This window comes from Mirounga leonina, unplaced genomic scaffold (assembly GCF_011800145.1).
Source record: "Mirounga leonina isolate KUSES-001 unplaced genomic scaffold, KU_Mleo_1.0 Mir_197, whole genome shotgun sequence".
NCBI lineage: Eukaryota > Metazoa > Chordata > Mammalia > Carnivora > Phocidae > Mirounga > Mirounga leonina.
Window position 1 is genome coordinate 15,289,796 of NW_023270494.1, and position 24,627 is coordinate 15,314,422.

Below are 24,627 nucleotides of genomic sequence, written 5' to 3' on the forward strand. Positions count from 1 at the left end.
CATTATTAATGTCAGTATAACTTTTTAATTATTAAGTCAGTATAAATTTTCTGTGAATCCCCACAAAGAAGATCTCAAAGAGTGAAGGATGAGAGACTAGAAAATCTTTAGAAAATCTAGAAAATCTTTGCCTTTCAAGTTGACTGGCTTCTCAAAGAGTGATCCTACAATGTCTCAATGCATACCTAGTGGCACATACAAAAAAAAAAATCCAAAATCACGGAAATGAATCTTAAAAATTTAGATCCTTTTTAATATATGCATTTTCTAATAAAATATTTTAAAGTTACATTACAGAACTGTTTTGTCACCAGTTCAGTAAAAGGTCAAATCAAAAGAGTATTTACAGAACTACCACTACCACTTCCTGCATCATTTGCTTTCCCTTGGTTTCTCCAAACCATATAATGAACCAGTCCAGCAGGACTGTGAAGTTAAAATTAACCTGCTATTTTAGAGGACTAAGTCCAGGCACTAAGCATTCTTATAAATAACATCAAGAAACAACCAAAACACATCTACACAGTAAAAACTTTATTTTAGTAACATATGTTAGCTAAAATTCTTTACAAATTATATTCTTGGGCTTAGGAATGCTTCTCTACTTCTAAAACATGTGAAATACAGATGGGCAAGGCTGCCTCAAATCTGTTTCTAGTATTAACCTATAAATAAAATTTAAAATAAAATGTCTTCTGATCTTCCAGTCATTCAAAGTTCATTATGAATAAACTAAGTATAAGGCCTTGAGAAGGTACTGGAGAAAAAAATTTTTAAGTTAGTAACAGTTCCTGCCTAAAAGGAGCATCCAGTCTGGTAATGAGAGTTAAGGAAAACTGAAGCAAAGTACAATTCAAAATAGATGGTGCTAGGTACCACAAGAGAAAAACAAAATGTGATGGGAGATTTTAAGAGGGTTTAAGTAAACAAACAGTTCCTAAGTGTTTACTAAGGTGCCCGGTGTCATGCTGGATACTAAGGATAGCAACAGTGCACTGCCCTCAAGAAATTTGACAGCCTAGGGGCGCCTGGGTGGCTCAGTCGGTTAAGCATCTGCCTTCGGCTCTGTCATGATCCCAGAGTCCTGGATTAAGCCCCACATCAGGCTCCCTGCTCAGCGTGGAGCCTGCTTCTCCCTCTCCCATTCCCCCTGCTTGTGCTCGCTCTCTCTCTCTGTCAAATAAATATTTTTTAAAAAATTCTAAAAGAAAGAAATTTGACAGCCTAAGGGGCCTGGCTGGCTCAGTCAGTGGAGCATGCAGCTCTTGATCTCAGGGTTGGGTACAGTTTTCTGCATTTCCCTAGTATTTCTCACAGAGGAAACTGTGCATAAGCCCATGAACTTCCCATTATGCTCACCTCATTCCCTGATATATCAATCACATTAAAATAAATTCACATTTTCAAAATAAGTGATATAGCAGAACGAAAATAATCTCAATTCTTACAGTATTGAGGATGGGAAATAATTTGCTGTTTTCTAATGAACATTCTTAGAAAGCAATGACTGGATATTCTTAGACATTGCAATAACCTAAAACCAAACAAAGACTGTCAATAAACTATTTTATAAGCAGTTAGCCAAATAACTACATTGTCATTAAGGAGATCAAAATAAGTTACCCACAAGAACCAATTTAATTTTTTTTTTCTACCAAAACAGTTAATGCCTGGGATGACTATAATGATTAGTTATAGAAAGAAATCAACCACTCTTATCAGAATATCTGTCCTCCAAAGCAATTTTTTATGATTTCATCATGAAATATGGACACAAGTTAAATCCATTAATCCTCCAAATATGAACCATCTTCAAATTTTTGGAAAACACTACTTACAACCTTTACTTGGCTTCTATGCTACTCCCAGCTATCTACTTTGGACATTTAAAGATAATGCCAGGACCAGTCTCCAATTTCTAAAGCTGACAGACATAGGAAGCAGAAGATATCAGAAGACAAGCCAGGCTTGATAAGAAGATGACTCAGGAGTAGATGAAAGGCAGATTATTTAACTATCCTAGAATTTTCACCAAATCAGAACCACCATTAGAAGTCAAGTTTCCCGGGGCGCCTGGGTGGCTCAGTTGGTTAAGCGACTGCCTTCGGCTCAGGTCATGATCCTGGAGTCCCGGGATCGAGTCCCGCATCGGGCTCCCTGCTCGGCAGGGAGTCTGCTTCTCCCTCTGACCCTCCCCCCTCTCATGTGCTCTCTCTCTCTCTCATTCTGTCTCAAATAAATAAATAAAATCTTTTTTAAATAAATAAATAAATAAAATAAAAATAATAAAAAAATAAAAATAAAATGTTTTTCCTTATCTATTTTCCTCTAAATTCCTGATTTGCCTATATTGGGCTATAACCCAAAGCAATTATTCACCTTAATACATGCTCTCACTATATATCAACTGCATTTAAACCTCAAAAATCATTCTTACACATGAACACCATTGCTATTCTCAACATGCAACCAGAGAAAACCTCATTATAGTATTAACAAAGCTAAAGTGCTGAAGCAAATCTACAAGAAAGTAATTAAAGCAAGAAAGCAGGTCCCATCTAAGACATCCTGAGATTGAAGTAAGCTGATCTCCCATGTATTTATCCCTTATCTTCTAAGAAAAATTATTACTCTCACCAAGCAAAAATATTACAGATGAATCAAAAAGAGTGTTTAACAGAGACTTACTACATTCACTGTCACAACTATGGAGGATATCCATATTATGTGACATGTGACTTCTCTTATTAATACGTTCTAGTCTCCTGCCCCCAACACTCCTAAAAAAAACACTTTCTCTCCACTGGGTTGCATGTTTACTCCCTACTATACCTTCATTATCATCATGGTAGTAGATAATAGTTTTTGAGATGCTTACCATATGCCAAAAACTGTGCTAAGCGCTTTAGATGCATTCATTCGTTTAACCCAAAAACACTAAGACGTGAGTCTTTTACAGATGAGAAACCTGAGGCTTCGAGGGGTCAAATAACTTGTCACAAATCATATACCCGGCAAATAAGTCAGAATGTGAACTCAGATCCGCCAGACTCCAACACCTGTCCTTATAATCCCTTATTTCATATACTATGTTTTGCCCTAAATTCATCCTTTATCTTTAGCAAGTCACTCATGTTAACATTCAATAAATATTTTCTGTAAGAGTGGTAAGCCTAATTATTCTTTTTTTTTTTTTAAAGATTTTATTTATTTATTTGAGAGAGAGAGAGCATGAGGGGGAGAGGGTCAGAGGGAGAAGCAGACTCCTCGCTGAGCAAGGAGCCCGATGCGGGACTCGATCCCGGGACTCCAGGATCATGACCTGAGCCGAAGGCAGTCGCTTAACCAACTGAGCCACCCAGGCGCCCCAAGCCTAATTATTCTAACATTCAAAGTCCCCCACTGGGAGAGATGAGGAAATTCCCATTATTCCTTAATGCAAACCACCACCTTCTCCAACTAAACTATGATCACTGGGATCCACGGAATTTGAACCCTGGCAGTGGGGGAAGAAGGCAGAGGAGGAGAAGAGAACTTAGGTTTTTCTCTCAGTGTAAATAATAATTTCTACTTGTTTTAATATCTCTACCTAGCCATATCTCAATATAAGCTCTTTGACACATTTATAAGTAAGCTACACAAATACACTTTAATGAGTAGTTATCCATAAGATGACAAAGAAGAAAAGTATGGTCCTAACAAGTATCTGAAGTACCATAATTTGCAAATAAGAAATTAAAAAGATATAAACAAAATGCGGAATATCTTGCCAATGTGAGAACAAGTTTATTCTTAATAAAAGCATTTATCAAAATACCAATTGGTGACACTTTATGATTTGCCACATTAGATTTTCTAGTCAGACACACTAAGGAATATCAGTATTTAGGCAGGTGATGATTATAAATCACAGAATACTAGTGAAATCAGTAAAAGAAACCTGAAATGATCTGCTTTATGACAATTCCCCGATTATTAAACATTACTATATCTAGTTTAATTTGAAAAGCCAGCTATGGTCTTTATAAGATGTTGTGATAATCCTCTATTTGAGCAGATCTCAATAAAGTTACACACGGCATTCACAGTTTATCTTGATTCTGATACAAGAATTTCATCATTTTTACATATCCAAAAGATCAAGCAGCAGGAACCCTCTTGTACTCACTGTATTTTTTTTTTTAAAAACCAATAAACTGTTCTGAAAGAGCACCACATTCTAAAAAATATCTTAAATATTATTTGTACAAAATCTTTACTTAAATCAGACTGCTAAGTGGGCAATATATAGAGATCACGCAACTTAATGGAAAGAATATGATCTTTGGACAGAGATTTACTTACATTCATATCCTGGCTTTATCGATTACTTTATCTGCACAAATTATTTAGCTTCTATGACCCCTAGTTTCTCCCCTGCAATGAAAATGACACTGTCTAACTTGCAAGGCTGTTGTAAGGAATAAAGATGTATGATTTGATACCACCTATCAACTACTAAAGTTACCTACCCCAAATTCTCACTCTCTTCCCTGTTATCAGAATACTAATTTTGGAGAAAGTAATGGGCTTAAAATATCAACTTCCCAGACTCCCTTGCAGCCCACAGTGGCCACATGACCCGTTTGTAATCAATGAGATGAAATCGTAAGGCTTATGAGCAAGGATTAAAGGAAAACTACTGTTTTGCTAATAAAAAGCTAAAATGGGGAAAAAGTAGCCATCTTGCAATCCATTGAACAAAAGCCATCCTTCAAAGATAACAGAGAAGAAACAAAGAAGGAGCCTGATGGCATTGCATAACTGACATAAACCCCGGACTGCCTATGTCCAGGTTTCTTTGTTACCTGAAGAAAAAGTCCAATCTGATTAAGCCACTGCACTTGAGTTTCTGTTACATGCAGCTGAACACAATCCTAATAGAGTATATAAAAGCACCTAGGAAAAGAATCTAACACCCAGAAGACCAATAAAGGCAATTATCTCACAAAACTTCTCATTTAACAGAATGTGTTAAATTATTCATCAGTAGTGTTAAATTATTCATCAGTAAAGCAATGAAACAGTGGGATGTCAACTAACACATGTAGACGCATACACACACAGCCCAGTTATTAAAAACCGGGGTATTATAATGTATTCACTAAGATAAAAATTCTAACAGCAGAGAATCAAAGAATGAATAGTTTTAATCAAGAAAGGCGTCCTAGGTGAGGTACAAAGAAGAAAAAAAACGCATTTGGGTGAAAATTCTATTATTATTGCTTATAAGTTCATTCACCAATACAGCATACCCACACCACAATGTGCAAGCCCTAAATGCTATGGAATGAAGTACATGAATTTGAGATCGCTGTTAGGAAGGGGGCACACAACTAAAACTAAGAATTCTGTTTCAGATAAAGTAAACTTTTCAATGAAGAGTTAATGACAGATAAAGACTAGTAAGTTTAGTTCCTTTTTAAAATAACAGCCAGTAGTAAGTACTCGTCCCTTAAAATAATGAAATAAGTTACAAAACAATAGCAGAAAGAGAATACCACCAAGATAATTTTCTGAATCAGAATGTAGAAAGGTATAGAATGTGATATGAAGCAAAGTAGTCAGAATAGATAGGTAATACAATAATCAGAGAAAGGGGCAGAGAAAAGGTGAAGACAGAGCAAGACAGAATCAGAAAATAAAACGGGATAAAAGGGATGCCCGGGTGGCTCAGTCGGTTAAGCATCTGCCTTCAGCTCAGGTCATGATCTCAGGGTCCTGGAATCGAGTCCCACATCGGGCTCCTTACTCAGCGGGAAGCCTGTTTCTCCCTCTGCCTGCCGCTCCCCCTGCTTGTGCTCTCTCTCTCTCTCTGACAAATGTAAAATCTTAAAAAAACAAAACAAAACAAAAAAAACCCACTAGGGATTAAAAAAGAGAGGTGAAGTTTTAAGGACAAAGTTTAAGTTAATCCATTTTACAACTTTAAACCCCACTAACCCACACTCTGCCAGATCCCTACCTACTAGCTAATAAGCAAACTTATTTATTATCATGTTTAAATCTTTTTCTCTACAAATTATCCCAGTCCTCCCCCTTAGTATTATCCCTTTCCATCTCCTTGTGAGCCTTAAAAATCTATTAAAATCCTATTTTTCCTACCAATTTTTTATAATCTTCACATGCATTCATAACATTTAAAACAACTGTTCTGAATGTACTTTTATAGTAAATGAAATTTCAGTTTTCCCTTCTAATCAAAAGACATGAGGCATGCTAAAGTTTAAGAACCAACGCTCTAAGCTGAAAAAAAGATTTAAAAGATTTAAAGAGCTCTGAGTTCCAGATAGGATTAATTCATTCAACTCATCCAACAAGTAATTACTGATTATTTACTATGTGTCAAACACTATTCTATACAAATATAGCAAGGAACCAGTCAGCAATCTTTGCTTTTAGCAAGCTTAGAGTTTATATAACTATTTATATAAATAAATAAGTAAAGCATAGTATGTCAGAAAATGATAAACCCTAGAAGGGGGAAAAAAAGCAGGGAAGGGGACAGAAATACTGGGGGTTGAGAGAAAGGAAGACTAGGTTTCAACTGTGAACTGGAGAAGCAAAACCTGAAGAGGATGATGAAATAAATTATGCAGATACCTGGGGAAAGAAAATTCTGGACAGAAGAAATAGTAAAAGCAAAGGTCATAAGCCAGAACCATGCTCAGCTTATTCAAGGAGCAGCAAGAAGGCCTGTGTAACTAAAGCCCGGGGGATCAGGGGCAGGAGGGAGGGGTTAGAGAAGGAGGTAAGAGCAGAGAACTGACTTGAGCCAAAATATGTAGGCCTTACTGGCTCTTGTAAGAACTTCAGCTTTTATTCTGAGTAAGATGAAAATTCACAGGACAGACATTAACAAGAGTAAAGACATGATCTGACATATTTTTAAAAGATCACTCTGGCTGCTATTTTGAAGAGAAACTACAGAAGCAAACCAGTCATTAGGTGGCTACAGTAATTCAGATAAGTGATACCAGTAGCTCAGACCTGGGTGGAAGTGGTCAGTAGCGGTCAGATTCTAAGTATGTTTTGAAGGCAGCCAATAGATCGCCTGATAGATTGGATATGGCAAGTAAATAAGAAATCAAGGATGACTCCAACATTCTGAACAAGTAGAAGGAAGGAGCTTCTACAACAAGATGGAAAATACTGCAGGTAGAATAGTTGGGGGGAAGAGAGAAATGGAATAGTGAGAAGTTTAATTTGGGGCAAATGTGCTTGAAATGTCTATTAGACATCCAAGTAGAAATGTGAAGTAAGCAGCTGGATATAGAAGTCTGGAATTTGGGAAAGAAATCTGGATTGATACATATACCTAGTAGTTACCAGCACTTGGACAGTAAATAGGACATAAAACTGAGTGAGATTATCAAGGGAATGAATACAGACTGAGATCATATGAAATCTTCATCTTAGATAGTACTATTGTATTGAACAACATAGAGGTCACTGAGGTCTTTGATAAGAGAAGTTTCACTGGAAGAGTAAGAGCATAATTTTGTTTAGAAGGAGTTGCAAACAGGATGTACTCCATTAATACATAAAAAAAAAGATAACTTATTACAGTATTTTTTACTGCAACATACTGGAAACTATGTAAATGCTCAAACATAGGAGGTCAAGGAAATAAACAATGGCCCATATACACTATGAAGTACTATACAGAACTTTAAAAAAAAGGAATAGGGGCGCCTGGGTGGCTCAGTTGTTAAGCATCTTCCTTTGGCTCAGGTCATGATCCCAGGGTCCTGGGATCAAGCCCCGCATCGGACTCCCTGCTAAGCGAGGAGCCTGCTTCTCCCTCTCCCACTCCCCCTGCTTGTGTTCCCTCTCTCGCTGTGTCTCTCTCTGTCAAATAAATAAAATCTTTAAAAAAAAAAAAAAGGAATAAACATCTCTATAAAATATATAAAATTATTTGAGGTATATTGTTAAGTAAAAAAAAAGCAAAATGCAAAAGAGTATTATATTATGCTACCTTTTCTATAAGAAAGAGAAAAATTAAAATATGCATGTATATGTTAATTTTTCAGAAGAATTAACACAGGAAGGATAAGCCAAAAACATCTGGCAGCCAGGACATAAAACAGAGAGAAATCTTCTGCATTCAGAGGCTGGGGACTAAGCTGTAAAGCACAAAGAAATCTCTGAAAACTTGGCCAGTATTCAGATACTAAGCCCTCCTAACAAAAAAGTCCTGACACCACCCCGATGTTTATAGCAGCAATGTCCACAATAACCAAACTGTGGAAAGAGCCAAGATGTCCATCAACAGATGAATGGATAAAGAAGATGTGGTATATATATACAATGGAATATTATGCAGCCATCAAAAGGAAGAGATCTTGCCATTTACAACAACGTGGATGGAACTGGAGGGTATTATGCTGAGCGAAATAAGTCAAACAGAGAAAGACATGTATCATATGACCTCACTGATATGAGGAATTCTTGATCTCAGGAAACAAACTGAGGGTTGCTGGAGTGGGGGGTGGGGGGGAGGGATGGGGTGACTGGGTGATGGACACTGGGGAGGGTATGTGCTCTGGTAAGTGCTGTGAATTGTGCAAGACTGTTGAATCTCAGATCTGTACCTCTGAAACAAATAATGCAATATATGTTAAGAAAGAAAAAAAAAAAAGAAGAATGTAGCAGGAGGGGAAGAATGAAGGGGGGGAAATCAGAGGGATAGATGAACCATGAGAGACGATGGACTCTGAAAAACAAACTGAGGGTTCTAGAGGGGAGGGGGGTGGGAGGATGGGTTAGCCTGGTGATGGGTATTGAGGAGGGCACGTTCTGCATGGAGCACTGGGTGTTATGCACAAACAATGAATCATGGAACACTACATCTAAAACTAATGATGTTAATGTATGGGGATTAACATAACAATAAAAAATTTTTTAAAAAGTCCTGACACCACCCTCAATATATTTGAAGCCAATGGTGAAATGAAATTAACTAAACAATAACAAAGCCCAGTCACAGGTCAAAGATAAATCAGATGGACTGAGCCTCCTACTCTATCTAGTTATGGGGCAGAAGTAGCAGCATGCCCCTTTCTGGAGGTGAACATTATTTATCTAGGTCTCTACTATTCTTTTATACAAAATGCCTAGCATACAACCAAAAATTAGGAGATACCAAAGAAAATGTGACCTGCACTAATAACTTTTTGACTCTCGGCCCCAAATTCATACTTTTTTGCCTGCTCTGTGAAAATGGATCTGAGACCTTTAAATATTTTTTCCTTTGCCAGCTGACACAATGTTAAGCTTTATCAAAAGTCACTGGAGAGACTTTGCAGAAGGAAAATTTTCTTTTTGTGTTCCATTGTGCTTGCGCAGCAGACTCCTACAGTGCACAGGATTTCTCTAGCACCTGGTTCCTATAGCAAAGGCAGCTTCTCCAACATCAGGTTACTACCTCATGTGCAACTTATCCAATGCCCTGCCCCCTGGGCTACAGAGTAGCCAAGAGTACCCAGCAACCAGCACCTTCACCAAACACCCTCCTTCTGGTGGTTTTATGGTAGAGTACCTTTAGTGAGACGCTTCCCTTTGTATAGCTTTCCTTGGCAGGGCAGATTTCCAGCAATTCTGGAAGGCAGATTTCCAGAATGTTCTTTCAGTGTGGCATTTCAGCAATTTCTCTGCCATTCAAGTGAGTCATGGCCATGCCCTTTCCAACAAAGCCTGGATGTCAGCTGTGGGTTGGGGGAAGCACTCTTCCTTGGACACACTATTTCACTCAATCTAGTAGTGTCTTCTCTGTATAACTGCTATTCCCAATTTCTCTTTACTTCTTACTAGCCTCATTACTCCATTTTCCTGCTATAGTTAGTAACTCTTTGTATTAAATGTTTGCTATTCAAATTACTATGTAGTTTCTCTCTCATGACTAGACTCAGACTGATACAGAAACCAAACCAAAAAAATCCTTAATGTAGGATTCCATGTATATGAAGTAGAAGACTACACAAAACTAATCCATGGTAGCAGAAGTTAAAAAAAAAAAAAAAAGTTGCCTCTTGTTTGGGGGAAGGGAGAAGGATTGGATAGAAAGATGCATGAGTAAACTTTCTTAGATGATAGAAATGTTCTATATATCATGTTCGTGGTAATAGTTACACAGATGTATACAACTGCTAAAACTCATTAAACATTAATATCTTTGCATATGATTCTTTGTAAATCATACCTCAATTATAAGGAAGATAAAAAAAAATCCAAGGCTCCATGGAGAAATGCCTGATTCTACTGCTGGGATAGGAAAGCAAAACTTGAGCCTGGAATATCATGTTGTTCCAAAGTGTAAGGAATGCTCAAAATAATGATCAGTGCATGTAGCAAAGAACCAGTCTGAAGCTGCTCCCATTGGGCAAACCAGGAAAAATTTGAGCATCAAACGATAGAAATAGATTATAACCCACCAAATAAAGTAGGAATCCATGAGTTCCTATTATTAATTAAGGAATGGAAGATGAAGGCTTGGCTGGTTCTTCCATAGCAGAATATTGTGAAATAATAGAAAATATATATATTGGTCTCTGCCCCCAGTTTCTGGCACAGAGCTCCTAAAACCATTGTAATTTCCTAAGTGATACAAACACTAGGAACATCTCTTGTTCTAATATTTGTCTTGGACCTATCACTGACACAGGGCTCCTTAAAACCCTTGTGAATTCCTAAATAATGACAGCACTAGGAGTGCATCTTCTGTTCTAATGAGGTGACTCTGGGTGGGTTCCTGGATGACTCTTTCTGGATGGCACCAGAAAGACCAAACCATGCTTAGAAGCTTGGAATTTTCAGTTTTACCCCACATCCTCCAAAGGGGGGGGCCTAGAAAAAGAGTAAATAATTAATCATGCCTACATGAGGAAGCCTCTATAACATCCCAATAGCATGGGGTTCAGGGAACTTCCAGGCTGGCGAACACACCACACAGGGAGGGTGACACGCCTCAACTCCACCAGGCCAGAAGCTCCTGTACTTGGAACCCTCCCAGACCTCACCCTATGTATTTCTTCATCTGGCTGTTCATCTGTATCCTTTATCATGATCTTTAATAAACTGGTAAATGTGTCTCCCTGAGTTCTATGAACCACTCTAGCAAATTAATTGAATCTGAGGAGGGGGGTCATTGGAACCCCTAATTTATAGCCAGTTGGTCAGAAGCACAGGTGATAACCTGAACTTGAGACTGGCATCTGAAGTTGGGGTAAGAGGGAGCAGTCTGGTAAAACTGAGCCCTTACCTGTGAGATCTAACACTACTGTATGTTTTAATTTCAAAGTAAAAAATTGAAAAAAAGAATGGGAGGAGAAAAATGGAGCAGCATTATAGACAACTCTTAAAGGGTTTGCTACAAGATGGAACAGAGAAATTAGGTGATAGTTGGAGGGAAAAGTAAGGTCAAGAAAACTTTCTTTTTTTAACATGAGAGAAATAACATGTTTGAATGCTGATGGGAATGAGTCAGAGAAGAAAAAATTGAAGGAGAAAATAATTAAGGCAATTTTTTTTTTAAAGATTTTATTTATTTATTTGACAGAGACAGAGATAGTGAGAGCAGGAACACAAGCAGCGGGAGTGGGAGAGGGAGAAGCAGGCTTCCCCGTCAAGGAGGGAGCCCGATGTGGGACTCGATCCCAGGACTCTGGGATCATGACCTGAGCTGAAGGCAGACGCTTAACGACTGAGACACCCAGGCGCCCTTAAGGCAATGTTCTTGAGTAGGCAAGAGTGGGTACGATCTAGTGCACTAATAGAGGAATTGCCTCAGGCAGAAGTAGGCATAGTTCTACAGTAACTGTCAGAATATGTGAACGCAAATACTGATAAATGAGTAAATATGACTGAAATTCTACAGAAGTTCTCTTCAACTTTTTCAATAAAGTAGCAAGAAATGTCATTAGCTGAGAAAAAGAATGGAAGTATTAGAAGTGAGATGAGAGACAGCTTCAGTACAATAGATATTATTTCTTCTTTGAATGTTTGGTAGAATTCCCCAGGGAGGGCACCTGGGTGGCTCAGATGGTTAAGCGTCTGCCTTCGGCTCAGGTCATGATCCCAGGGTCCTGGGATCGAGTCCCGCATCAGGCTCTCTGCTCCTTGGGAGCCTGCTTCTCCCTCTGCCTCTCTCTCTCTCTCTGTCTCTCATGAATAAATAAATAAAATCTTAAAAAAAAAAAAAGAATTCCCCAGGGAATCCATCAGGCCTTGGACTCCTGTTTTTTGGGAGGTTTTTGATCACTGCTCCAATCTCGTTACTGGTTATTGGCCTATTCAGGTTGTCAATTTCTTCCTGTTTCAGTCTTGGCAGCTTATAGATTTCCAGGAAGGCCTCCATTTCATCCAGATTGCTCAGTTTATTGGCCCAAAAACAGACATATAGACCAATGGAACAGAACAGAGAACCCAGATATGGACCCTCAACTCTATGGTCAACTAATCTTTGACAAAGCAGGAAAAAACATGCAATGGAAAAAAGACAGTCTCTTCAATAAATAGTGCTGGGAAAACTGGACAGCCACATGCAGAAGAATGAAACTCGACCATTCTCTAACACCATACACAAAAATAAACTCAAAGTGGATGAAAGACCTCAATGTGAGACAGGAATCCATCAAAATCCTAGAGGAGAACATAGGCAGTAACCTCTTTGACATCGGCCACAGCAACTTCTTTCAAGATACATCTCCAAAAGCTAGCGAAACAAAAGCAAAAATGAACTTTTGGGACTTCATCAAGATAAAAAGCTTCTGCACAGCAAAGGAAACAGTCAACAAAACAAAGAGGCAACCCACAGAATGGGTGAAGATACTTGCAAATGACACTACAGATAAAGGGCTGGTATCCAAGATCTATAAAGAACTTCTCAAACTCAACACCCAAAAAACAAATAATCAAGTCAAAAAATGGGCAGAAGATATGAAAAGACACTTCTCTGAAGAAGATACACAAATGGCTAACAGACACATGAAAAAATGTTCATCATCATCAGCCATCAGGGAAATTCAAATCAAAACCACATTGAGATACCACCTTACACCAGTTAGAATGGCAAAAATGGACAGGGAAAGAAACAACAAGTGTTGGAGAGGTTGTGGAGAAAGGGGAACCCTCTTACACTGTTGGTGGGAATGCAAGTTGGTACTGCCACTTTGGAAAACAGTGTGGAGGTGCCTCAAAAATTTAAAAATAGAGCTACCCTATGACCCAGCAATTGCACTCCTGGGTATTTACCCCAAAGACACAGATGTAGTGAAAAGAAGAGCCATATGCACCCCAATGTTCATAGCAGCAATGTCCGCAATAGCCAAACTGTGGAAAAGAGCCGAGATGCCCTTCAACAGATGAATGGATAAAGAAGATGTGGTCCATATATACAATGGAATATTACTCAGCCATCAGAAAGGATGAATACCCAACTTTTACGTCAACATGGATGGGACTGGAGGAGATTATGCTAAGTGAAATAAGTCAAGCAGAGAAAGTCAATTATCATATGGTTTCACTTATTTGTGGAACATAAGGAATAGCATGGAGGACATTAGGAGAAGGAAGGGAAAAATGAAGGGAGGCAAATCGAAGGGGGAGATGAACCATGAGAGACTATGGACTCTGAGAAACAAACAGGGCTTTAGAGGGGATGGGGAAGGGGGGATTGGTTAGCCCGGTGATGGGTATTAAGGAGGGCACGTACTGCATGGAGCACTGGGTGTTATACAAAAACAATGGATTGTGGATCACCACATCAAAAACTAATGATGTATTGTATGGTGACTAACATAACATAATAAAATTAAAAAAAAAAAAAAAGAAGTGAGATGAGAGGGAAAAAGTGCAAAACAATCATCCATTCATTCTTCCACCTACTAGACTAAGGATATATACCATGCTTACCTGGAAGCATTAGGATTCCACTTGAGGTTTATGGTCATGAATTTAAAATAAAACCAATCAGGGGCGCCTGGGTGGCTCAGTCATTGGGCACCTGCCTTTGGCTCAGGTCATGATCCCAGGGTCCTGGGATCGAGCCCCGCATCGGGCTCCCTGCTCTGCAGGAAGCCTGCTTCTCCCTCTCCCACTCCCCCTGCTTCTGTTCCCTCTCTTGCTGTGTCTCTCTGTCAAATAAATAAATAAAAAATCTTTAAAAAATAAATAAATAAAATAAAATGAAACCAATCATCAAGGTTATATGTTTTTCACTAACCACATTCAGCTTCATGTGTGTAGGCATGGAACAGGTGGTAAGTGGATTTAACTAGTAATGTGGTTTTGGCACAGCAAGGACAATGAATAAAGAAAGAAGAAATGATGTCAAAGGTATGTGCAAAGGAGAACTATGATTTTGTGTGATTTGAGTATGGAAGGGAAAGAAGTTATTAAGAGTGAGGGGAAGGTGGCTGGAGACTGAGTTTAATCAGTGGCCAATGATTCAATCAATCATGCCTACATACCAAAACCCCAATAAAACCCCTGGACACCAAAATTTGGCTGAGCTTCAGGGTTTGTAATACTCTGTGTACTGTAAATAAACAGATGTGCCAGAAGGAAGATGTTCCAGGAGGATGATGTGTCCTGATTCCAAAGCGGGAGGACACCAGAAGCTGCACATTTGAGAGCTTCCTAGACCTTACCCTATGTGTCCCTTCTTTTGGCTGGTTCTGTTTTATATCCTTTTTGCCACAGTAAAACTGTATAAGTATAGCACTGTCCTGACTTCTATAGCTATTCTAGTAAATTATCAAATCTGAGGAAGTAGCAAGAACTCCCACATTTGCAGCCAGTTGGTTAGAAGTAAGGGTAATTCTGGGAACCCCCAAGCCTGCAGCTGGTGTCTGAAGTGAAAGCTGTCCTGTGGATGACTGTGCCCTTAACATGTGAAGTTTGGTCTAATCCCAGGTAGTAACCATCAGAAGTCATTGTAGGAGATGAACCAGGAAGTACAGTCAACCGCAATAGGGGTTGTAATAAATAATATGCGATGACATGAATTTCAAAGCTAGAGAATTTTAGGGAAGAGAGGAGAATGATTTCAACGCTGAAAGGGGGAAATGGAGAGAGTACCTATCTTCATACCCAGTGGTATGAGGGTTCTGAGAAGAAAAAAAGGGAAGGGCATCACTTGAGATGGCAGAAGGAGAAATAACGTCCTCAGGAGAGATAAAATTCCTAACGCACTGCAAGTGTATAGGCTATGAGAATGAGGAGGACTAAGTGAAAGAAATCCACAAAAATGAGAGTATCCAGTGATATAGAACAACCAAGAGATAGTGTTATCTTGGAAGTCAAAGACTTCAAGGGAGGAGAGTGTAATCAATTGTATCTAACAGAACTGACAGATAAAGCAAGAGAGACTAAGAAACTACCACTGGATTGAGCAATATGAAACTCACTGATGACCACAACAAGAAGTTTCAATGAAATGGTGGGAGAGGAAGCCTGGCTGGAATGGGTTCAAAGAGAATGGATCTGGAAATCAACTAAAGGCACACAACAAACTAAGAAATGGTTATTCGAGCAAACTAGGCAACACTGGGTAAGAACGATGCAAGCCTGTGGCATTTTTGCCTGGGGCTACTCTCATTCTCCCCAGTCCTGCCCCCTACAGGTAGTAGTTCAAGCATGGGGGACCAGGCCATGAAAACCAGGAGCTCTACTACTGCTGCTGCTGAACAGGACTCCATTTACAGCACTGCCAATTAAAGCAGCCATCTCAGCAGCAAGTGAACAGAGGCAGTGTCCGATCTCCTACCCGGAGGCTGTAGTCCTGTTCTGAGCAAACAATAAACTAATGGACTGAGGATTTAACAGGAAGTCCCACGTAGTGATACAGCCACTGTATCATGGATGATAATCCCTTCTCCTGCCCCAAGTACTCATTTTTTTTTATTGTATCAAAACAATTTACTGGAAGAAAGGATGGTCTTTTCAACAAACGGTGTTGGGGCAACTGGGTATCTATACATAGAAAAAACAAACTTAAGGGGCGCCTGCGTGGCTCAGTCGTTAAGCATCTGCCTTCAGCCCGGGTCATGATCCCAGGGTCCTGGGATCGAGCCCCGCTACGGGCTCCCTGATTGGCAGGAAGCCTGCTTCTTCCTCTCCTACTCCCCCTGCTTGTGTTCCCTCTCTCGCTATCTTTCTCTCTGTCAAATAAATAAATAAAATCTTTAAAAAAAGAAAAAACAAACTTAGATCCTTACCTCATCCCATATCCAAAAATTAACTCAAAATGGATCACAAACCCAGCAATCCCACTCCTAAGGATCTATCCAGAAGAAACTAAAACATCTATCCACACCAAGGCTTGTACATGATTACAGCAGCATTATTCATAAAAGCCAAAAACTGGAAATAATCAAAATGTATGGATATATATGTCCATACAATGAAATGATATTCAGCAATAAAAAGGAATGAAATATTAACCTCAAAAACATTATGCTAAGTGAAAGAAGACAGAAGCAAAAGACTGTGTATTATAAAACAAAACTACAAACTTATGATTCCTTTAATATGAATGTCCAAAGGCCAATTTATAGAAAGAAAAGCAGATGAGTGGTCGCCTAAGGGTAAGGTTAGGAATGGAGATTGAATGCAAATGAGCTCAAAGAATTTTGGGGAGTGATGAAAATACTGTAAAACTGGATTGTGGTGATGACTGCACAATTCTATAAATTTACCCATAATCATCCAATTGTACTGTTACAATGGGTAAATTTTGAAATATGTACAATCTACCTCAATAAAGCTACAAAAAAAGAGAGTTCGGTAAGGTCAACACAGATAACTGTTTTACGGAGTCTAGCATAAATGATAAAAGAAATGGGGTAGTAGCTGCAAGGGTTAGTAAGGTCAAGAGAGTTTCTTTCAGATGAAAGAAATTAGAATATGCTCTTACTTACCACTACTGACAGTGATCCAGAAAAGGAAAAACAGGAAGAACTGCAGAAAGAATGTCCTTGAGAAGGCAAGAAGGGGTGGGCTCAAAGGAACAATTGGTGGGAATGACCTTCAACAGAGGAAAAGACAGTTAATTCACAATAACTGGTAAAGATGCAGGTGGTAGGAAGACTGTTTCTACGTTCTTAATGAAATAGGAAGGTCACCAGCTGAAAGAGAGGATGTGAAGGGAAATGTTGAAGATTTGCATGCAAAGAAAAGATATACTCATCTAAGCAAATGAGAATGTGGAAGAACTAGAATAATAAAATAGGGTACCTTGGCAGCACTAAGCACTGTATTTAAAGTCACTGGGTATTAACTAAGAATTTATAGTTAACCTAGTTGTTTTGCTCCAGCCGTATACACGTACAAGTACACAGGTGTAAAAAAGTAGAGTTGGTTTTAACCAGGATTGGGTTTTGCCAGGCAAGAACAACCAAGGGAAAGAGGTCAAGGGGATTGAGTATAGATGCAGAAGAGCAATTACAATGAGAATCCAGCAAGTCAGAAAAGGAACTGAGAACATGTATGCATCGAGGAACAGTGCAAAGGGAATTCACCAAGTCAGAAAAGGAATTGAGGACACATATGTATCGAGGAAAAGTGAAAAGGTGGTAAATTGAAAGGTCCCAGTGACGTCAAAGATTTAAGGATGTTGGGTACTTAGAAGTAAGCTAGAAAAATTGGAGGTGCTAGTTGGAGAGTAAAATGCCAGAAATTACTTTATAGAAAGTTGTAGCTATTCGTAATAATGAGCTGTGGAACAGTGACTCTCAATCCTGGCTGCACATTAAAGTCACCCTGGAAAACTTAAAAATAACATACCAAGCCAAACCTCAGATTCTCTAGGAGTGAGTCCTAGATCCTTATAGTTTCTCGAAACTCCCCAATTAATGCAGATGCACTGAGGGTTTAAAAACATATGGCAGATGATATGCCATAAAAGTGAATAGCTGAGGCAAAGAACAAGAGCAGTAGAGGAGAGGAAGTCAAGAGACCAGAATACCAGAAGGATCATCTGTGTGGATACTGTAATCACCAATAATCATAACTGGAGTAGTAGGAGAGTACCAGTGAGCCCCCGAAGATAAGAGAGAGCAAAGAGAACACTTAACCCATGTCAATAGGAGGAGCCACCACTCAAGAACTCCATGGGGAAGTAGCACCTTCAGGGGAGAGGTAAGTTTACTGAAAGCAAGAAGATATTCATGTTTAGAGAAGAGGTTAAAGATAAAGGGAGTTTTGCAGATGACTGACAGTGAACTCCAGAAGGCACAGAGAATGGGTTCAATGGTCATAAAGGGGTGAAAATTGGGATCAGACAAGAGAGACAAAGGAAAGAAAAGATCCAGACAAAACTACTGGCCAGGAAGTCTCAGAACACAAGCACCATATATATATATATTTTTTAAAGATTTTATTTATTTATTCATGAGAGACAGAGAGAGAGAAGCAGAGGGAGAAGCAGGCTCCCAAGGAGCAGGGAGCCCGATGTGGGACTCGATCCCAGGACCCTGGGATCATGACCTGAGCCGAAGGCAGACGCTTAACCATCTGAGCCACCCAGGTGCCCGCACCATATATTTTTTTAACACTACACAAAAACAACCACAGGAAAAGCTCTATGAAGTTAGAAAAATCTTCACTGAATCCCGCCACTTTCTAAAAGATTTTTTGAAATTAATTCCTAATAAAAACGAGTCACGGAAAGTATCAAGGTCAATTCCATATACTAAGTTACAAGAAGAGAGAATAAGGGGCAGAATAACATCCCTACAGATGACGAAAGCATGCCAGAAAGACATGCCCACCTAACAGATCAAAGCTGTAACATGCTAGGGGTGCCTGGGTGGCTCAGTCAGTTAAGCGGCTGCCTTTGGCTCAGGTCGTGATCCCAGCGTCCTGGGATCAAGTCCCAGGTTGGGTCTTTGCTCAGCAGGGAGTCTGCTTCTCCCTCCCCCCTGCTCTTGTGCTCTTGCTTGCTCTCTCTCTCTCTCTCTCTCATATAAATAAAATCTTTAAAAACAAAACAACTGTAACATGCTATTTCAAAATGAACTAAAAGACCTTAAGAGAATGACACAAGACATGAAAGAACAACAGATGTAAGAATTATAAAAACTCAAAATGACAAAACTCAAAATAATTAAAAACAAAAGGAAAGAATCATTCCAGAAATAGTGAATAAAAACAGATACTCCCTTAAGAAAAATACAAAGTAAAAAAGAAGAAAATTTTAAAACTCAAAGAGATTAAAAAGATTTGAGAAAAACTGACAAATACTGAAAACAAAGAAGACTGAACGTACAGTGATAGGAAGCCCTGAAGAAGGAAATCCAAGCAAAGGACAGAATAGTAAAAATAGTAATTAAAAATACTTTCCTGAAATAAAGATTTGAAACTACACCTTGAAAGAGCACAATGTATACCTGAGAATATCAACTCAGAACGACTAAAATTATTTTACTATACTACTGCTAAATATTAAAAAATAAGAAAAAAGGGGGGAAGGGGACTGGGGTCAGAAAGGGGGAAATACAGAACTATAGACAGGAGTCCAGGAAATGAGAGATGAACCGGCAGTACTGGGTTTCCCAGGCTATAAAAGGGTTAAAGTGCATAATGAGATTAGATCTAAAAATCTCAGGGTACATAAGGGTGGCAAGACTGCGTAGGAGATGAGGAACCAGTTACTTATAAAGAAAGGAGAATCAGACTGGCATCAGACTTATCTATTGCACAAGCTCGAAAACGGTGGTGTATATGTTATATAGCAGGGAAAAAAAAGGGGGGGGGGATGATGATCCAAAAACACTATTCAGCCAAGATAAAAGGCATTTTCACTCAAACAAGGATTCAGAAATTGTACCACATCCACTGAGGAAATTATTCCAAATGTTTTTCTGGCATCCATAAGTTTCTTTTTTTCCAGTCTCTACCACTCTCAGAGTTGGGGCTGGCAGTACAGAAATGGCTAAATCCAAGAACATCATATATGACCAGCCCTAGAAAGCTTCAAGAAACTTAGATCCTAAGGAATGCATATTTTGCCAACAAACACAAAAAAGGCCTCAAAAAGATTCAGGCCAATATTTCCAAACAATGAGCACTAGTACAGAGGCCACAAGGTGCTCATTAAGCCCAGAATAATCAAATACATCCTAAAAGATGCCAACCCTAAGAGTTAGACAGGCTCAGCCTTATCATCCATCCCAGTCTCAGGAAGTACACTTATTTCCATAGTGTCAAGAGTACCAGGCTTTAGCAACCAAAGTCCAGGAGTCAGGCCAAAGTCAAAGCTCAAGTCCAGGCCCCACAAAGTCCCCCCCAAAGACTCTGGAAAAAAGGCTTCTATCAACTTTGAGGATCAAAGAATTGTACAAAACTTGGACTACTGTCCACAAAGGCAGGCATCTCCCTATGCTATTTCGTATAAATACAACACAAAGTCCTCCAATTCATACCAAAAGAGAGAGGTAATCATATAGTTTTGATCTTATAATTTTTTAATATAATAAATTATGTTAATACTTAACTGTCCCTGCCTTCCTGGAATAAACTCTGATGTATTATCTTTTAAATACACTACTAGTTTTATCTTGCTAATATTTTATTTAGAATGTTTGCTTCTCTGGGGCACCTGGGTGGCTCAGGTAGTTGAATGTCCAACTCTTGATTTCGGCTCAGGTCGTAATCTCGGGGTCATGGAATCGAGCCCCACACTGGGCTCCGTGCTCAGTGGGGAGTCTGCTGGAGATTTTCTCTCTCTCCCTCTCCCTCTCCCTCCCCACACTCGCACATGCTCTCTCTAAAATAAATAAATAAATCTTAAAAAAAAAAAGAATGTTTGCTTCTCTGGTCATGAGTAAGAGTGGACTAATGTTTATAATGGCAAAAAAAAAAAAGAAAAGAAAAAAGAAAACAATCTTAATGTCCATCAGTTGGGGATCAACAGAATAAATTATGGCGTAGTATGCTTTGGAATGTTATTCAGCTTTTTAAAATTAGATTTCCATTTACTAAGCTGGAGAGATGCCATGATACATTCTTAAAAGAATAAAGCAAGTTACAAAAAGCCTGTATGTGTGTGTATATACTTACATGATTTTGAGTGAGAAAAAGATGTTGAAAAATACTCAGTGTTGGTTAATATTGGCTACTCCAAGGAGGAAAACTGGAGAAGGGAGAGACCTGAGGGGAGAGGAAAATACTAACTTTTCCTTTATTCATCCCTATTTATTTTCGTGGTTGCAAGCAGAGTCTTACTTTCACAATTTTCTAATAAAGGTAGAATGGGGGGGGAGAGAACAGTTATCTACTAAAAGTATGACAATTAACATTAGTTGACAACTAATAAATGACTACCTTTAATGCATCCAAAGACAAAATTAGAATTAAATTATGTAAAGCAAGGAGAGGAACTATTACGAAGTTCATTTATTTAAAAATACAAAACAATCCAATCTGGAACCAAAGTTGCATATAAGTGGTCTTTCTTAAGTACATTAAGCAAGACGTCTTCAGGATGAACTAGTTTTTATTTCTTAACTAGCACAAACTTACCTGTTCATGAGTATTTTGACAACTAAGGAGAAAACTAAGAGAAAGTGAGTCAAAGAAAAATATTCAATGAATAACTATGCATGATACACTGATTAACAAAAGTGGGCAAAATGTTAAAGAAGTAATGGAAACTCAGGAAAAAAATGAGATTTTGAGTAACTTGTTATTTATACTAAAGAAAGAGGGGTAAACTTTTTCTAATGTGTTATTTTACACTGTAAACAGACAAGGCCTTTTTATTAAGTAAATCACAAAAGAAAAGCAACCACCTTAACTGATATCACACACAAATTTTTAAAAAAGAAAAATTACAAAAAGCTATCAACATGTAGCATGGGTGATGGGGGGATAAAGTTATCACAGAAAATTCCAGTTATTCACAAAAGTGAGAAATGTTATGACATTTACGTGATCGAATTGAAAAAAGAATTGTCAAAGGGCTCACTGTCTCAAGAAATGCCATGGTTTGCTATTTTATAGGAGATTAAAAACTAATTTTTTGTCGAGTTTGTGGTACTTAAAGGGAAATAGGCCAAAAAGGTATGCACACCAGGAGTCTGCCCAACAGCATCTCACTTCTAAAACTCTTTATTTTTAAATTTGCAGTTATTTAAGAACTCTCTCTCTCAGCTCTCATCAAATCTTTCATAAGAGAAAATTTCAGGATACAAAATAAATCAGTAACTTAATTACCATCGGTCTTTTAAATGCCTGGCAAGGCTGAAAAGGAGAGCAAGACAAGATAACAAGGACAAGCTGGACTGACAATGCTAGTCGAAAATTGTGGGGAGGAGTTGGGTGAAGCATGCATTAAATAAAGAGAAATCCAGGATGATTTCCAAGGCCTAATAAAAATGACCATTCCTTAAGTATTAAACATTGTCTTAAGGATTTTCACTGACATTATTTCACTTTGTCATCACCAAAACCCTGCAAGATAGATTTTAGCCCCTCAGACATCCAGCAAGTGACAGAGCAGTAATTTCAACCTGTTTTCATGATTCAGAAACTCACAAATTCAAGTTCTTTCTACTATAAAATGGGTCTCACGATTGTAGAATTTCAAAAGCTTCTTACAACTGAACAACAGTATTGTCATTCTATCATAATGAAATGTGTGGGGCACCTGGGTGGCTCAGTTAGTTAAGCATCTGACTCTTGATTTCGGGTTATGATCTCAGGGTCATGAGATAGAGCCCCCCTCAGGATCCACACTGAGCGTGGAACCTACTTAAGATTCTCTCTCTCCCTCTGCCCCTCCCCCCCAAACAAAATAAAATAAAGGAATGTCTGATAACTTCCAAAAGAAGTCTTTCTTCCTCTTCAAAACCCCAAGAAGAAAGAGCTAAGATTCTCTGATGCTAAAACAGGATTTGGGTATGTAGTAAATCTTCATCCCATATGTCTAATAAAACTAATTACCTTCATTCACCCTAATTCCCAATCCGGAGGAACCCTACAGAATTCCTTGGAATTAAAACAAAAACAGAATTCTAGAGTAACAACAAATACCCATCAAGCTTCCATAACCTGACTAGCTTTACCCTACCAAATTTCAGCAACAAGAGCTAGAAATTGTGGGATCCCACAACCCAAGATTGTAAAGGGCTAAGAAAAGACTTCCTTCATTTAAACAGAAGTATTTGCCTAGATCTGAGGCAGATTCTCCATGACTAAAATGATTAAATCACAGTATCTACATACCCAGTCCCATTCCCAAGTTTAATAACTAATCTACTTATAAGGCTAGATCCATAGGTGGGGTTGCCATGGCAATTAAAAACTGGTGCCATATTTCGTCATGTTGTCAATCTCTATAATCGGATATCATCTGATATAATCAGATAATGATATGCAAGTACGGTATTACAGTCAAGGAAATAAAGCATGGCTACCTAATCCAAAGATACCTGTTTGGAGTAAATAAGTTTTCCATTATTATTGCTTATATATATTGCTTTGTGAATTTTAGGTCTGCAATACTTCTGATATTTATAAAAAGGAATGTTTAAAGCACTGTTTTCCTTTAATTATTTTTTGTTTTTTGTTTGTTTTTTTAAGATTTTATTTATTTATTTGGCAGAGAGAGAGACAGCGAGAGCAGGAACACAAGCAGGGAGAGTGGGAGAGGGAGAAGCAGGCTTCCCGCCAAGCAGGGAGCCCGATGCGGGACTCGATCCCAGGACCCTGGGATCATGACCTGAGCCGAAGGCAGAGGCTCAACGACTGAGCCACCCAGGCGCCCCTTTTTTTGTTTTGTTTTGTTTTTAAGAGTTTATTTATTTTTGTGAGAGAAAAAGACAGCACGAGTGCGCCTGCATGGGGTTGGGGGGCAGCGCAGAGGGAGAAACAGACTCCCCGCTGAGCAGGGAGCCCTACAAAAGGCTCCATCCCCAGGACCCTGGGATCATGACCTGAGCGGAAGGCAGACACTTCACCGAATGAGCCACCAAGGCGCCCACTGTTTCCTTTTCATACCTTTGCCACCTAATGAAAACACTAAAACTTACCAACACTGACCAGTAAAACTTTAGGGAAGTGACAAATTTAATACACTGGGTTTTTCCCAGAATAGAATGAATATTAGGACACAGAATTCTGAATTACACTATTAGTTTTGATTTAAGGAAGAATATGAAATGTCCACCTTCAATTGAAAGACTACAGTAGTAAAACTATGTATACACAGTATGGAGTCAACAAATATTTAAGTGAGGGGCGCCTGGGTGGCTCAGTCGTTAAGCATCTGCCTTCGGCTCAGGTCATGATCCCAGGGTCCTGGGATCGAGTCCCGCATCGGGCGCCCTGCTCAGCAGGAAGCCTGCTTCTCCCTCTCCCACTCCCCCTGCTTGTGTTCCCTCTCTCACTGTGTGTCTGTCAAGTAAATAAATAAAATCTTCAAAAAACACACACACACAAATATTTAAGTGAATGATTTAATGTGTTAATATTCTGCATAAAAATACCCCGATTTTTCCAATATAACTAATCTAACTCAACTCATTATGCCTTAAACACAAGATAACTGTATAACAAGCTAATATAAAAAATCAAGGGTTTTTT

The 24,627-nt window shown here is 38.8% G+C and overlaps 1 protein-coding gene across 1 annotated transcript in view; it reads right to left on the bottom strand.

Annotated features, from left to right (window-relative positions):
• The window catches only part of TANC2 (tetratricopeptide repeat, ankyrin repeat and coiled-coil containing 2), a 362,442-nt gene that overhangs the window by 331,822 nt on the left and 5,993 nt on the right, over positions 1–24,627 (bottom strand). The gene's annotated exons all lie outside the window — the stretch shown is intronic.